This window comes from Protopterus annectens, chromosome 2.part0, assembly GCF_019279795.1.
Source record: "Protopterus annectens isolate FY-2018-M chromosome 2.part0, PAN1.0, whole genome shotgun sequence".
In the NCBI taxonomy this organism is placed as follows: domain Eukaryota; kingdom Metazoa; phylum Chordata; order Ceratodontiformes; family Protopteridae; genus Protopterus; species Protopterus annectens.
In genome coordinates, this window is record NC_056728.1 from 1467209781 (window position 1) to 1467227785 (window position 18005).

Sequence of the window (18005 nt, forward strand, 5' to 3'; positions counted from 1 at the left end):
CATATATATATGTGTGTGTATATATATATATATATATATATATATATACATATATATATATATATATATATATATATATGTATACATATATATATATGTGTGTGTGTGTGTGTGTGTGTGTGTGAGTGTATAGATATCTATCTATATATATATATATATATATATATATATATATATATATATATATATATATATATATATATATATATATATATATATCTATATATGGATTCACTTTATAACCACGAAATGCTGAAATATCGAATTTCACTATCTCAAGACTATAAAACCGAATCCACAAAACACCGATAAACAAAAACTGCGAAACCACATAACCGAAAACACCGCACACACTACACTTAACATACAACACAACACCCACATCACAACATAAACAAAAAAACAACACACATACACAACTCACACACACATAAGCAGGGGGGCAAGCCCCCCTGCACCCCACATGTGGGGGGCTGCACCTCCCACACACCCCCTACTTATATATACTAACTCCGAGATTGCACAAACACAACACAAAAGCTCACTCACACACGTACATTCTCCAATCCCTCACACACACTCTAACTCCCACTCAAAACCCTTACAAAACACTCACTTACCTGACATAACAGCTACATCCAAACACGGCACTGCGCACCAACAAAACACAAACCCAGACATTACATAGCGCAACTTCATAACCGTGAATTCAACATATTTCCGACATACGTCAAATTCACGATTATGAATGTTCGCTATTTTTAACATTCGACTTTATAGCTTCAAGTTACTGAAATTCGACATTTCAGTATTTCGATGTTATAAAGTGAACCCATATATATATATATATATATATATATATATATATATATATATATATATATACATATATATATATATATATATATATATATATACATATATATAAATATGTATATCTTCATGTATATATATATGTATATCTATATTTATATATGTATATATTTAAATATATATATATATATATATATATATATATATATATATATATCTATATATATATATCTATATATATATATGTATATGTTACATCTGTACATAAAAAAACATACATTTGCTATGCTGGGAGCTGCTTACACCCGCGCAGGTGCACTCGCATATGCTTACTGTGAGTTACATATGTTTACTTCCACTTCTTTGTGCTTACGTGTGCCTTATTCATTATGACAGTACCACTTTGATTGAAGGAATCTGGTTAATGGCCCCATGCGAAACACACGTTCACCTTTACATGTTTAAATGTTGGCTTTACAGCACAGAGACTTTCATTCCACAAGAAAATGATATATGCTATAGTCGTACTTGAACCAGGAATACCTTTACGTTAGGCGGATGCTCTAACCACTACACTATTGGTGTTCTGCTTCATTTATATGTACACCCATGGTTCTTAGCTACCCTAACATATGCCTCAATGCTTCACTTACACAGCAGGCATCCATTCTCCTGCTGGGAAAACCACAGTACTACCCATGCGACATTCCCAATTCACTACTGCTCTGGACCCATGCTGCATGTTTACTCACTCCAGTGATATTCAGAACTCCAAAGCTTATAGTCCTTGCACATACATGTATTTGATTGTTACGGTGTTCATGTGGTCATCTGGGTTTAGGCTTGTCCGGCTAGAGACCGGAACTGCCCTGTACCCATTTAAAAGTCAGAATTAGCACATGGACAGAGTTAGCCCCAGTGTTAACATTCTACCTGTGTTTACAGACGCAGGGGTTTGGACACCTCTGATCACATTATTATGTCAGCACTACATAGTATGGGGTGGGGGGGGGTTCCACTGGTGTTTCCCTTCACATTTGTTACGAATGCTTTATTGTGAATGTCTGCCGTGCATCCCCGCTGCCTTTACCTCCCTATATCCGAAGGATATTATTCTGGCAATCACATAAAATTAGCGGCCCTTACATGGCTTGGACCCAGAAACAGACACACATTAGTCACCGGTTTAACCACTACACCATCCGTGGTACATTCCGCATGGATGGCAGTTAGGATATATGACTTCACTACAGGTATTCAACAATACTAGCAACAAATGTGACAGTTGGTTGGTGTACATGTGTGTATGGACCTCTCAACCACTCAGGGACTAATTTCAACAGTGACAGGGACCAGGCAAGGACAAATCAGGGATAATCATGGACAATTTTACAATATTAGTACTATTAAATTGAAACGTGTTGACAGATTCAGAGCATATGTATTAATACTTATTTTCTGAAGTTAAAAGCATCAATTACTCTTAATTATTGTCATTATTCATTCAAGTGTAATTCATCACCTTTCCTCCAAAGGTCACTGGTTTTAGGAGGGATTAAGAGGCTGGCCAGTTATTGTGTGAATGCTCTGACCATTGGTAGGGTTGCCACATTTTCATATGTCCAGGATGGGATATATTCGGGACACACCAGATTTTTCAGGCCAACACATACCCACGGTCAGTACAAGGTTTAGAACTTTAATTATTTTCCTAGATGAGAGCTTATTCTTGTAGCAGTTTAGTTGCTTATTCTGTTTCTTGTAAGATTTATGTATTTTACATACAGAAATAACTGTTTTAGGCAACTGTTACATGAAATATGGTACATAGTTATTTCCTACAATCACAGGACATTTGCCATTGTATCATTCTTGGTCAGGATACACCTACCCAAACAGGGACTGTCCCTCACAAAGTGGGACAGGAGGTACCCTGCTTACGTCAGCATCTTAATCACCCTATATCCACCTGCCACTATGTGAATGTGTAAAGTATATTTTCTCGATAATTCATGTGGGGAGCCGTGCATCATGGTCAGGTGTTTGATCCCGGAATGGTAGGTTCTGCATGACTGGCTGGAGGCTGAGCAGTCTCGTGAACCACTACTGCACATACAACTTGTGTCCAGATGTCTACAGGACTGGACATCATGTCGTGATACCAAGTCTGATGTTTACACAGGATACTTATCCCATGAGGGATATCCAAAAATTGAACAAGCCAATAACCATCGATTTGTGATAGGGTTTTACATGCAAGGGATACATAGTTTGCAATCCTGACACTACCTAGGGTGGCACTGCCTAGTAGATATGAGTAGTGGTCACAATGTGCAGTTATGGCTGCGCCAAGCTAGCAGCCCGAGTATGGCTGGATTTGGTGAACATTCAGGAATGGGGGGGGGGGGTTGTGTGCTGTAGAGGGGATGATGGGTATTCAATTATGCATCCAGGTGTGTTGTAGTTGGATGGCTCAGTTCCGTCCAGACCATTATCCATTATGTGGGTATGTGCCGGTGACATTTCTGTACATGTGTATCACACATTTTAATATTCATATATTTGTGTGATTGTGTTCTACAGTATGGCCTGTCAGGTTGTATTGCGGATGTGTATGTTTGTTCTTTGTGTTTCTTTCTGATTCACCCACTGCTCCCTCATACGCCTCCAGTTCACCTATTGTGCATCCAACACAGTCTCCCTTTTGCGGATTATTACATTACCCGTCCCCCCCACACCCGTATTCCACACACTCCATCCATCCCTTCTCTGGTTGATGGCCCATTGCACGGTCAAGGGAAAACATTGCATACACTACATATCTCTGGTACTTGTATGGTTGTGAGGACTACCCTAGCATTTTTCACCTTCCACATGCTGTACATCACACACATAGGTACACTCAAATACTTATCTTTCATGACATGGTAGGTAGACCCGGGTAATACCTGTTCATCTTTGGCCCATCCTGACAAAGATGGCTTGGACCACAAATGGGCAGATTTTGGCCAAATGCTCTGACCATTGGTAGGGTTGCCACCTTTTCATATGGCCAGGATGGAATATATTCCGGACACACATCAGATTTTACAGGCCAACACATACCCACGGTCAGTACAACGGATAGTACTTTTGTTTTATGCCTAAATGTAAGCTTATTGTTGTAGCAGTTTAGATGCTTCTTCTATTTCGTTTACTTGCTTATTCTATTTCTTGTAACATGTAGGTATGTTACATATGGAAATAACTATTGTATGTGACCATTACATGAGATGTGGGACATAATTATGCCATACGGTCACAGGATATTTTACATTTATAATGGTTTTGGTATGGACACAACTGCCCAGATGGGTACTGTCCCTCACAATGTGGGACAGGTGGTAACCCTGACCATTGGGCTAGACTTAGCTATTGGCGGTGCACTAATATGATGCGTTTTGCTTCCACTTGGTATAACTATCAACACTGCATTAGAATACGGGCACGGGGTTTTAAATGTCATTTGTTCGAGGGATGGGGACTCAATATTCGGCTAATTGCATTTGTGTTTGCTTCTTATTTTTGTGTTAGCAAGAACTGTCTTGCATGCTTTGCATACGTTTCAGTATCCACGGACACTGACAGGTGTGATTACTATTGCAGGCAGGCTGTAATATTCAGCATTTTAGGTTGCACATAAACAGCCGACATGTCCACGCCTCTGTGCGGCGCTTCGACATGCCCCATGCACTCGCGCACGTTTCCTATGCATGTGGATGTGGCAGCAGCGCACCTTCATTAAATTGCATATGGCGCTACTGTGCCATCTGCACTCCACACCGTTGGCGCAAGCCTAACGCCGGCCTTGCGCCGAGCTTCATGAATCCTGGGGTCTGTCTATTCTGGATTGTGTTCCATGCCTATGAGAATAATCTGTAAAGATTATTGAATTTTGCTGTGAACATTCTTTTATATCTCTAAGATGAAACAATTCAGTAAATTTCATTAACTTTTTTGCAGAAGGTTGAATTTTCCTTTTACTGTTTGTATTAGTATCACTTGGTGATAATATATAGTTATAGTCTCGTGCCAAAATGATACTGCCTACGTTGAGATTCTTTCTGACTTATTCCTGGAAGGGAGTATAGACATTGATACATACCATTATTTGTCTATGCCTTCTCCAGTTATACCAACCATTTTTGGAACCCCAACTATACATAAAAATCTAACTAACCCACCATTTAGACCTATTGTGGATGGTCGTGGTTCCATATCGTATGCTTGTGCTAAATACGTTAATTCTAAGCTTAAACCAATACTCAAGTTGGAACAAGAAATTTATCAGGACTCATGGCACTTTCTTAAGTCCATTAATAACTTGGACATTAATGACAATTTAGTGTTTCTTATAGTGGACATTAAGGATTTGTATACTGTAATCCCTCAACTAGTTAGTAATGAGTGGGTTAGGGATTTTTTGCACATGAGAGGCATGGACAACCAAGAGGTGCATGTCATTGAAACTCTCCTTGAGATTGTACGACTTAACAATTTTCTGTTTTTTAACAATGAATTTTACCTCCAGATAAGAGACGTTGTTATGGGAGCTGCATGTGGCAGCAGTTTTGCCAACACTGTCATGGCTTACTGGGAAAAGTCCTATTTGTTTAATTCCCCTACCTTTAAGAACAATGTGGTCTGGTACACTAGGTACCAGGATGACATGTTCTTTCTATGGAAGGGTGAAGTAAACTTGATAGATGATTTCATCAGTGAGATTAAAACTTATACTACCTTTTTGGACTTTACCTTCAAAACAGGCACAGACTACATTGATTTTTTGGATATTCATCTAGCAAAGGACATTACTAACCACAGATTTAGGGCCACTATATACGGTAAGCCAACCTATTCCAATGCCTTTTTGCATTTTTCCACTTGTCACCCTTTACACCAGAAAAAAGCAGTGGTGAAGGGACAAGCAGTAAGGGCTGCCAGAATGGTTAGTGACTTCAATGATTTTATTACTGAATGTGACTTGCTAAGATCCATTTTTAATAGGAGAGGGTATCCAATGGCTTATGTGGCCACTGTGTTTGAAGAAGTCGTTAGTAAAAGGTCATCAGGCCACTTTACCCCCCGTTACACACAGGTTATAACATGCCAGAGTCACACACTAACATTTTAGCATCTCCTGCTTCAACAAACATACAGGAGGGAGAAAATCAACTAGACTGTTAACAACTTACTCACTTGACTCTAGAGTCGTTAGAGAAATTGTCAACAAGAACTGGGCATTCATTTTGGAAGATCCCCATCTTAGAAGTTCTTTAGGTTTGACACCCCAACTAACTTTTAGGAGGGGCGTAAACCTGAAAGGTTTGGTTGAAAGGCCGAAAAGGACTTCTAAAATTTAATACAGGCATGACAAAATGTGGGAGACGTCGTCAATGCAAGTTCATTAAATTAACTGTCGGAGTAAAAATCAGAAATAAAGTATATTACATCCATGATAGATACAACTGTGATTCTCTGAGGGTTGTTTATGGAGCTTTCTGTGACGGTTGTGAAGCATTTTATATCAGGAAAGCAGAGAGGAAATTAAAACAGAGGATTTATGAGCACCAGTACAGCATTATGAACAAAACTAGTACTAGTGCTTTAGCCAGACACACCCTTATTTTCTCAAGTCACAATTTCTTATTTGTGGTTTTACAACAAGTAGAACATAACAATGGAGGGGGGCCCTGGGAACTCAAATTAGAAGAGGCTGAAGTGGAATGGCAAATTGCAACTGCTGCTTACTCTTTTCCAGGGTTAAATGAAGCCTTATCTATCAAGAGCTTGTTGAAGCTTAAAGTCATGGCAAGATAGGGGTGGCAGCTTGTTTGTTTTACACAAAAATGTTTAAAACATCTAACTGACTTTTCTTCTTTTTATATTTGTTTATGAGTAAGACTTTTTATGGTTTTATATGTTTTTACATGTATAACACCATAAGACAGGGCGAACAAGTCTTGTATGATGTATTTACATTTTGTTTTTTTACATTAACATAATGTAACTCAATTTAATAACATAACATAATATATTTCAATGCTACACATTTATACGGTACACATTTTATTTATTATCATTATTTTTTATATAACAATGGTCTATTTTTAAGCATCATTTACCATCGCAATTGTATTTGCATTTATTTTTTGTCTTGGGTTGGAAATGGTAAACTTTTTTATTAACCTTTTTTAGATGCTTAAGACTATCATTTGGGCAACATGGTTTAATTAGTCAATGTTGCTTTAAATGTTTAATGCTGCATGACATCATGTACTTGGGCTGGCCCAGCCCATTGGCTCAGCAGGTTTGTGTTAGTTTTTTAAACTGGGAAGTGAATAGTTTCTTCTTGTCTGAAGAAGCTGAAGTATTTTGTTCCGTGAAAGTGCTTATGTACAATAAACAGTTAGATATTCCATTGCCTGCTCGTTTTCTTTTCTTGTTTCGGTTTTGCCAGTTTGGATTTGCATTTTTTGAATTAAGAATAGATTTATAAATACCTTTTTCCCTTTTATTTTTTATTTAATTTAGCACCTTCATACATAAATCCTTAGGGTAACCTCCATTTTGAAACAACCTAGCCATATAATTGATTTAGTCCACAAACTCTCGATGGTCACTGTCCATCCTGGTGGCTCTTACCATTTGCCCCTTAACAATGGCTCTTTTTGATGTCAAGGGTGCCAACTATTGTATTGGACATAAGAATTGGAGAAAGTAGATTTTCTATAAATGTTAGATCTTATACATTCATTAATTCTATCCACAGTTATTTTAACATCCAAATACATAATAGTATCAACATTGAATTCATGTGTAAATTTTAGAAACCCTACCGTGTTGTTAATATATTTAATAAAGGCATCAAGTACCTCCAATTCACTGTCCCAGGCAATAAATATATCATCCAAATATCGAGTGTATAATTTAATATATTTGTTGTACTCGCTAGCAAATACATATCTTTGCTCTCAGTAGGACATCATATAATTGGCATATATGGGGGCACAAGCAACCCCATAGACACTCCAGTTAGTTGCTTAAAGAAATGTCCTTCAAAAAATAAAAAGTTATTTTTCAATACTGCTTCCATTAACCTAATATAAACGTTAGTTTGAACTTGGTCAAATCTACCTGTTTCTATCAACTGATGTTCTAACCAAGATAATTCTATATCATGTGGAATGACTGTAAATAAATTACAAACATCGATGGTAAGACCTTCGTTCTTCTCATTACTTAATCCATAAATGGATGCTTCATCAGGATTTTATGAAGACGTTCATTGAGGGTGGGAGGGAAATAGTTTGAGGAGTAGTGGGTGGAATGCAGTTTGATTGGCTTTGTATGGAGGGGGAGTGGTGTTATGTCTATAAATGTACAAGTAGTGGGGGAGGGTGGTATTTGGGGTCAGGGTAGGGGAGTGGAGTGAGCCCAGAGTGCAGTAGAGGGTGAATGATGTGGGATCGAGCCGACCTTTGGAAAGCCTGTAACAGACAGACTGCAATAAAACCTATCTCCACTATTTATATCACCTGGAGGTAAGGAGGTCAGTCTGTAACAGCTGACAGAGTATGAGTTAAGTATAGTGTGGGTGGAGAAGTAAAATAATATGGTTCAGAGAGAAGGAGACAGAGACTAAATGTAACTGGAATGAAGAGGTGTGGGCTAAGTAGAAGGGGGAAAAAGCACTAGAGTGCAGAGACACAGAACACAGAAGGAGATAGTAGGGGCTATTTATATACAATACTGACACGGTGAGACAGTAGCAGCTAAGGGGAAGAGATTTACTATCAGGTATGATACAGTAAAGGTGCAAGAATTGGGGAAAGAGTGAGATAGGCAAGAGCATAGCAGAAAAAAAAGGAGAGAGCAGATATTCCTTTGCGGCATGCTTCCTGGGGGGACAGATGACATAAACCTCCAATGAAATCTCCTGCACGTAAGGAGTTGCACGGCTACATAGTATGCACAAACAAAAAAAAAAAAAAAAAAGAAAAAAGCCAGCAACTGGTGAACCGCTGAGAAAAAGTAGTTTAATAATAAACTACCAAAGCCACATAAAAGCTCATAACATACCGGTTTCGGCCCGGGTTTAAACCTGGCCTTCTTCAGTGTATTGCAATAGAGCCAATCATAAAATGCTTTTATATAACCAAAAATGATATGATTGGTTAAACAAACAATAATGTGCTCATAAATATTCATCAGTATTATATATCTTACATTTGTATAGGACAACCTATATTGGATATTCAATGAACAAAATTATATATCAAAAATGACATGCTGTGCTTACATATTATGTTTATAAACATTCATTAAGCCCTGGATTAAACAATGCACCAAGTTTGGTGATCCATTTCTTTTCTTTTAAGTCCAGTTTTTTGTGCCAGCCCCCTTTATTTGTTCTATCACCAATGATTTTATCAATAATTGTAAAGTGAAATTGTGCCTTGTTATGTATAAGTGTGTGTTTATATAGTGCATTAGATGTCTTTTTACATCTAATGTCACTAAGATGTTCCGACACCCGTAATCTAACCGGCCGAGAGGTTTGCCCAACATAAAACGAGTGACAAGTACAACAAGCCATATATATTGCCCAATCGGTATTACAATTTGCAAAAAATTGAATATCAAAGACTTTATTACTATTTCTGCTAGTGAATTCTTTTGTTTTCACAATGGATTTACAATTCACACAGTAACCACAAGGAAAGCAGCCAATCAGTTTATCCCCCAAAATCGTTGTTTGATATACATTAGGTAAAGAGGATTCAAAATGGTGTTTATAATGATTGAAATAACCCGCCAGGTTTTTTCCTTTGCGGAAGGAGAATAGACATTTATTTGGAATGATTGTTCTAGTTCTAGTATCTGCTTCCAGTATGTTCCAATTATCCTGGATGATATTGATAAAGTTATTAGTGTTTCTACCATATGTTGTTGTGAAACGCAATTTATTTGTCTTTGTAGGTTTCTTCTTGTACGTCAATAGATTTGATCTATGTAAACCTGAGGCATAATTGCGAGCCATTGTAACATACCCTGAGCTGTAACCCCTATCAATAAATCTATTATACAAATCTTGAGCATGATGACCAAAACTGATATTATCAGAACAATTCCGTCTGATTCTAATGAATTGTGATTTTGGAATGTTTTTGGCGATGTGTTTTGGATGAAAGCTGGAGGCGTGGAGAATGGTGTTATACTGGGGAAATTTTCTATAAATTTCAGTTTTTAAAGTATTATCCAAATTCCTAGTTATCAAAACATCCAGAAAAGTTATGGATTTTTGATCATAGGTAATGGTAAATTGTATTCCCCATTTATTATCATTCAAGTATTCCATAAATTCTTGAAGATATGTAACATCCGATCTCCACACCATCCAGCAGTCATCCAAATATCTGCGCCAGATGTCAATATCAGGTAGAAAAAGATTATGAGTATCATCATAAATCATAATCTGTTCTATATAAGCCATAAATAGATCAGCATATATGGGGGCAAAAGATGCCCCCATTGCTGTGCCTCTGATCTGTAAAAAACATTCCTGATTGTAGAAGAAAACATATTTGGTCAACACATGCTCAATTAGATTTAACAAAAAGGTATTGAATCCTGGTGAATACATATTAGATTGATGTAACCAAAATTCAATAGCATCCAATCCCACCCAATGTGGAATATTAGTATATAATGAGCACACATCCAAAGTACATTGAACGATATGCAGTTAGACTCAGATTGGTGGCTCTGTACTTTGGATGTGTGCTCATTATATACTAATATTCCACATTGGGCGGGATTGGATGCTATTGAATTTTGGTTACATCAATCTAATATGTATTCACCAGGATTCAATACCTTTTTGTTAAATCTAACTGAGCATGTGTTGACCAAAAATGTTTTCTTCTACAATCAGGAATGTTTTTTACAGATCAGAGGCACAGCAATGGGGGCATCTTTTGCCCCCATATATGCTGATCTATTTATGGCTTATATAGAACAGATTATGATTTATGATGATACTCATAATCTTTTTCTACCTGATATTGACATCTGGCGCAGATATTTGGATGACTGCTGGATGGTGTGGAGATCGGATGTTTCATATCTTCAAGAATTTATGGAATACTTGAATGATAATAAATGGGGAATACAATTTACCATTACCTATGATCAAAAATCCATAACTTTTTTGGATGTTTTGATAACTAGGAATTTGGATAATACTTTAAAAACTGAAATTTATAGAAAATTTCCCCAGTATAACACCATTCTCCATGCCTCCAGCTTTCATCCAAAACACATCGCCAAAAACATTCCAAAATCACAATTCATTAGAATCAGACGGAATTGTTCTGATAATATCAGTTTTGGTCATCATGCTCAAGATTTGTATAATAGATTTATTGATAGGGGTTACAGCTCAGGGTATGTTACAATGGCTCGCAATTATGCCTCAGGTTTACATAGATCAAATCTATTGACGTACAAGAAGAAACCTACAAAGACAAATAAATTGCGTTTCACAACAACATATGGTAGAAACACTAATAACTTTATCAATATCATCCAGGATAATTGGAACATACTGGAAGCAGATACTAGAACTAGAACAATCATTCCAAATAAATGTCTATTCTCCTTCCGCAAAGGAAAAAACCTGGCGGGTTATTTCAATCATTATAAACACCATTTTGAATCCTCTTTACCTAATGTATATCAAACAACGATTTTGGGGGATAAACTGATTGGCTGCTTTCCTTGTGGTCACTGTGTGAATTGTAAATCCATTGTGAAAACAAAAGAATTCACTAGCAGAAATAGTAATAAAGTCTTTGATATTCAATTTTTTGCAAATTGTAATACCGATTGGGCAATATATATGGCTTGTTGTACTTGTCACTCGTTTTATGTTGGGCAAACCTCTCGGCCGGTTAGATTACAGGTGTCGGAACATCTTAGTGACATTAGATGTAAAAAGACATCTAATGCACTATATAAACACACACTTATACATAACAAGGCACAATTTCACTTTACAATTATTGATAAAATCATTGGTGATAGAACAAATAAAGGGGGCTGGCACAAAAAACTGGACTTAAAAGAAAAGAAATGGATCACCAAACTTGGTGCATTGTTTAATCCAGGGCTTAATGAATGTTTATAAACATAATATGTAAGCACAGCATGTCATTTTTGATATATAATTTTGTTCATTGAATATCCAATATAGGTTGTCCTATACAAATGTAAGATATATAATACTGATGAATATTTATGAGCACATTATTGTTTGTTTAACCAATCATATCATTTTTGGTTATATAAAAGCATTTTATGATTGGCTCTATTGCAATACACTGAAGAAGGCCAGGTTTAAACCCGGGCCGAAACCGGTATGTTATGAGCTTTTATGTGGCTTTGGTAGTTTATTATTAAACTACTTTTTCTCAGCGGTTCACCAGTTGCTGGCTTTTTTCTTTTTGTTTGGGACAGATGACATAACAACTATACAGAGTGATACTCAAATAGTAAGGAATTGGACATACAATGTAGGTCTTCCTTTCAGCAAGGGGAGGGTTCACCCAGTTGAGGTGGTAGCAAGCCCGGTCACTGTGAGAAATGGTCATCCTGAAAGCAGTACCAACTTTAGTCTGGACAAAGTATGAATAGTTTCCAAGATGGGTGGGGGTGGGGGGTGGGGGGGTTCTAAAAGAATGGAGGATAGATAAGTATAAAGCAGGTAAGTATAACAATAAAGCAGTTATGTATAAACATCATTGAGAAACATGTCTAATACAAGCAGCAATTTCAAGTATCAGTAATGAAGGCATTCACAGATTGCATTCCTTTACTAACTCATTTGCATTCAACTCACAGTGCAACTAACAGTTGGATATGTGTTAAATTACATACAAGTAATTACCATTGAAATAATATATCTAATTATGATGGCAGCACAGAGATTAGGTTCAACTACTGTACAGTTATGTAGACGGATCTGCAATTCCAGATTCACTCCAGTCAATAAAAACACTTGTTTATCGGTAGTGCAGTAATTAGAAAACATGCAAAGAGCCAATAATATGGCAGTTGACTGTTGCACATAGAATAATACTGTGGGCTTTATTCCAAAGAAGGTATCACAGTCAGTAAGAATAAAACAGGGCCAACTGCCGCATGCGTGTTGGACTAGCACTAAGCATAAGTACACATGGTTTACTCTGTAGCAGCTAGATATTTACGTTACACTGATAAACCGTTCAGCTCTTTGTACAATGCATTAGCCTAAATCACAACAGAACAGTACATTTGCTTTAAAATCCAAGTTATTGTGCAATGCAGTAGTCTAAACATGAATCTGACCTGTGGAAGGCAGTTAAAAAATCACACAGAAAAAACCTGATAGTCAAAAACATCAAAGAGTCCTTAGCAAACCAGAAACTTCATAGTATGCAATACCTTAAACTTCCTCTGACAGAGGCCCATGTACACATGCAAATTGTTCTTTAAGAACATAGAAGTGTTTAGCCACTTGACTTCTGAATGCACCAGAATTTTTATTTTAATAAGTTTTTATTAAGGGCATACACACTTTTCATACACAAGGCTTCTGAATGTCCTCAATGTTTTATTTTTTATAAGTCTTTATTAAGGCATTCAGGTCAAATTCTACCTTTTCACTTGATGTTTTATGTATTACTGTGGAATTTTGAAATCACCATCATATTATGGACAAAGGCTCTGGTTAAAAGTTGAGTGTTTTCAGATAATGGCCAAGCTATTTGTTAATGCTGTGCTGACCAGCCTATAAAAAAAGAATGAAACATATCATGTCTACAGCTAGTGGGGTCTGGCTTTATTGGTCTGAATGCCTTAACAAAACCTAATCAATAAATGAATAAATAAATAATCAGGGGCATTCAAACGCCTTGCAGCTGAAACATTTGCAAGCCCTTAAGGGATGATTTGCATATTTCCCAAAAGTCTCTCTCAAAGGAATTTTAAAGTATAATACTATAATTGGGGACGTGAGCCTTCATCGACAGATAAACAGAGGGTAACAGAAAGATAGTCATCATGCCTCTCAACAGTCCAGGTTTTTGCAGAGTGCCCAGATTTTTACTTCATATTTTTGGTCTATTCCTCATAAATTTTGTGGTTTTCTGGTAAATAACCAAGGACTGAAGTCACTAAATAATGGCATACATTTGATTTTCAGACTTCATAATCCTCCAGAAAATACATGCTAACATAGAGCTTGTTATTCTAACAATTTTCTAAGTTTATAATAGCAGGATTCAAAATCTGTCCCTCTTTTGTGGCTTTTGACCATCTCCATTATTTTAGGCTTTTCCAGATTTCTTGCACTAAGATGTTGAGAGGTATATATATTACAAAAAGTAATTTTGCAGGGATAAGGTCTACTATATCCTCAATTCTCAAGTGTGCAATCCTATCATCCAAAAATAAGTCTGTTTGCCAGACACATTTATTTATAACCCTTTTTTTTTCCTGTATACATCATAATATTAAGAACAATCATATGTAAGCCAAAGTTCATCAAGCCAGGACATAACAATGCCTTGTATCTATAATATAAAAACATACCTTTTTATTGAATGATGTTGTGAAATAAAAAAAAAAGAATCTTTACTGATAACAGTATCACTCCCAATAAATACAAAATGTACATTCTTATGTTTATTCACATGCCTATATAAAGCTATATAAAGCAATACAATATTTCTTACACCTTATATCACTCATATGGACACTGAGTCTGTATTTCAACATTCTTTAATATTGGTTAGTATAGAATGCACCAGATAAGCATGAGGCCAGGTAAACATTTTGTGTAGGACTGGTGACAAAATACCTGATATCAAAGCAACTGGTTGATAATAACAACCTAAAATATATTACTTGCACTATTATTGATGTATTTCTTCATTTGATCATAATAACACATTAGAGGAGTACAAAGTTCATAAAATGTTAGTTACATTTATGTTTGTGTGTATGTGTGTGTGTGTGTGTGTGTGTGTGTGTGTGTGTGTGTGTGTGTGTTAATAGTTTTGGATATAAGATGTACCCTCCATCAATAATTTCATAGCCTACAACAGTTCTGAATCATTGGATGGAAGAACAGTTTTACAACAAAAATATTAAAAAATATGTGTCCACAAATAATAAAAGAAATACAAAACTGACCTTCAGGGTGATGAAATCCTTCACCTGTAGTTTCAGGACTCACTATACCCCTGGGTGGTTCATTATTTTCCTGAAATGCCCACTCTGCTGACCATTATTGCTTGCTTATTGTCTTTGAAGCTTATCCCCTAGGCTTTAACTGAAAATGGACTGTCAGATTTAACAGCTGGAAAATAATAAATAATAACATGTTGCTTTATGTGGTCAACTGAACTGCGATGAGTGCCCACAGTCAAAAGTTGATGAGGCCGAGATGATTGTTCTGTGAGTATAAGTACAAGAGACAGCATTTATTTATTTATTTTTGTATTTATTTATTTATTTATTGCTTGATTGCTTGACTTTTTGTGACCGGGAAAGTCTAACTGGGTCAGGAACTCATGTTCATTGGAGTCCCAGGGAAAACTCCATGACAGTTACAAACATTATGAGATGTAACAGTTGTACCTATACAATACATACATTTCTAGACAAATGTAGACTTTAGTAGATTTTACAGTTATACCTAAATAAACATACATTTCTATACCTATGACACTTCATTGTGTGGATATATAACAATTTGCAGTAGCTTGAAAACAGTTCAGTCTAAAAATTCTAGTTTAGAGTTGTACATTACTAGTAGAGCAGACTAGGTTTACAATAAACATGAAATACAGTACTTTAGCTTACTATGTATACAATAATAATATTTAAGTATGGGTAGTAAGACATACAGAAAACAGTATGAATGTATAGAGATAGCTTCAGATGTATGTTTATTGAAAGAGATGATGTGATGGCAGCGAGGATTATAGTGACAGATATTCTATGAGTTATACGAGGATATTATAGTGAGAGCTTTGTCAAGGTGAAGGTAGGTGTAGTAGATAAAATAAGAAGATGTCTTGGAAGTAGGTCCGGAAAATTGGAGTAGAGGAGAGAGAAAAAGAATTACAGGAGATAGGATAGGATAAAAGTGAAGTGATGAGGGCTAATGGAGAATCAACAGGTGAATGAAATAGATAGTCAAGGGAAATAGATTAAATGTGATGGTCTTTGACTAAGGAGCAAGGGCAGATGTGAATGCGGAAAAAGTGATTTCTTAGCATAAGTTTGTAAGTCTTAAAGTGATCTAAGGCACTGATATTAGGAGCTAGGCATTCCATAATTTAGCAATGGCATAGAAGTACAGGATGTGTGCCACTCCCTAGTTAAGTTTATAAACTGTTAAAAACTGTTTATTTGTGGAACAGAGATTTTGGGATGGGGTGTAGGGCTGTAAGATGGTATTTAAGGTGGGGACAGCTGTGTGGTTTAGATATTATTTTATGTGCTAGAGATAGTTGTACAAAGTTAAGGTAATGGGGGAATTTTAGCCAGTTTAATTCGTTAAGGGCAAAACAGTGGTGTGTGCGTTAAGATACAGCAGTTGCAAATTTGGCTAGTTTATAGTAGCATGATTAAAGCTTGTTTTTTAGGGAAGTATTGAGGCTGGCGAAAATGGTGGTTCCATACAGGAGGAAAGGGAGCAAGAATTATTTTGTAAGTATATTTTGAAGTCATAAGAAAGTGGTTTTGATGAGAACAATAACAGCTTTGTTTTATTGGGATTAAGTAGTAATTGTGCTTTATTTAACAAGCTTTCAATTGAGGTAAAGGCATCTTGCATCATTTTTCGGAGATGAAAGTTGCTGGAGGAGGAAATAATAGTGGAGTCATCAGAGTAGTGAATGAGTGTACTTTGAAGGGAGGCAGTATGACAGTTATTAATGAAAATATTGAAAAGCAAAGGTCCAAGAATGGAGCCTTGAGGGACTCATTCTAATAACCTGGATTTTTGACAGACTAGTATGCCACCTAACACATTGTTGTATATTGGTTAAGTAATCTGAGTACTATTTTAGGGTAAGTTGAAAGCATCCTAGTGCAGACAGTTGTTGTAATAGTCTGTGATGTGACACTGTATTGTAGGCCTTTGATAGTTCTAGTAGGATTACTGATGTTAATATGCCAGCATCCATGGTTTTGTTTACAGTATCTGTGAACGACAGTAGTGCAGTGGTAGTACTATGCGCTGTCGAAAACCATGTTGGGTAGGTGTGAGGAGATTGTTATTTAAAAGATGTTTCATTAGTTGTATGTGTATGCACTTTTCCAGTAATTTAGGTAAAGGAGAGAAGATAAAAATGGGTGGATAATTTGTTAACTAATTAGTTTTCCTTTCCCTGTTTAATGGGATAATGATAGATTTTTTCCAGAGATTGGGAACTTCAGATTATGCAATGGCTCTATTAATCAGAATGCTAACTGGCTATTGCATCTAAAGCAAGTTTTAAGTATTCCGATAGAAGGTTATCAGTGGAGAGGGAGCAAAGGTTTAGTTTGATAAGAAGACTGTGTATTAGTGATAGGTACAGATTGTAGAGAGAAAGTAGATGATATAAAGCTAGTTGTAGGCGTTCCATGGTGAGGAGAGATATTTGTGCAGGGGTTGTTATTAACAGATTATTCTAGAATTAGATTTTCAGTAAGTCTGGAGTTTATTTTACATGTAGAATAGTTTACAAGTTTAAGTATGCTATCAATGAAGTGTGAGTTGAACATATCAGCTATTTGAGATGGGTCTTTGTCTGGAGCTGGTGATGTATTTTGTGAGGTTCCAGGAGTAAGGCGTGCTGAGATAGTTTTCCAAAATTTTTTGGGGTTAGTGGCTTGACTGGATATTTGATGAGAGAAGGATTTTTTTGTCAGCAATAACTAGTTTTTTTTTTTTGCCTTATTTCATAGCTGCTTATATTTTAGCAGGTTGGTTTCATTTTTATTTTATACAATTCTTTCCAGGCTCATTTTCTAGTTAGTAGTATTTGTTTTGTTACTTTGTGACTTTTGTTAGCCAAGGAGCATGGTTTATTTTTATCCTTTTGGTTTGGAGA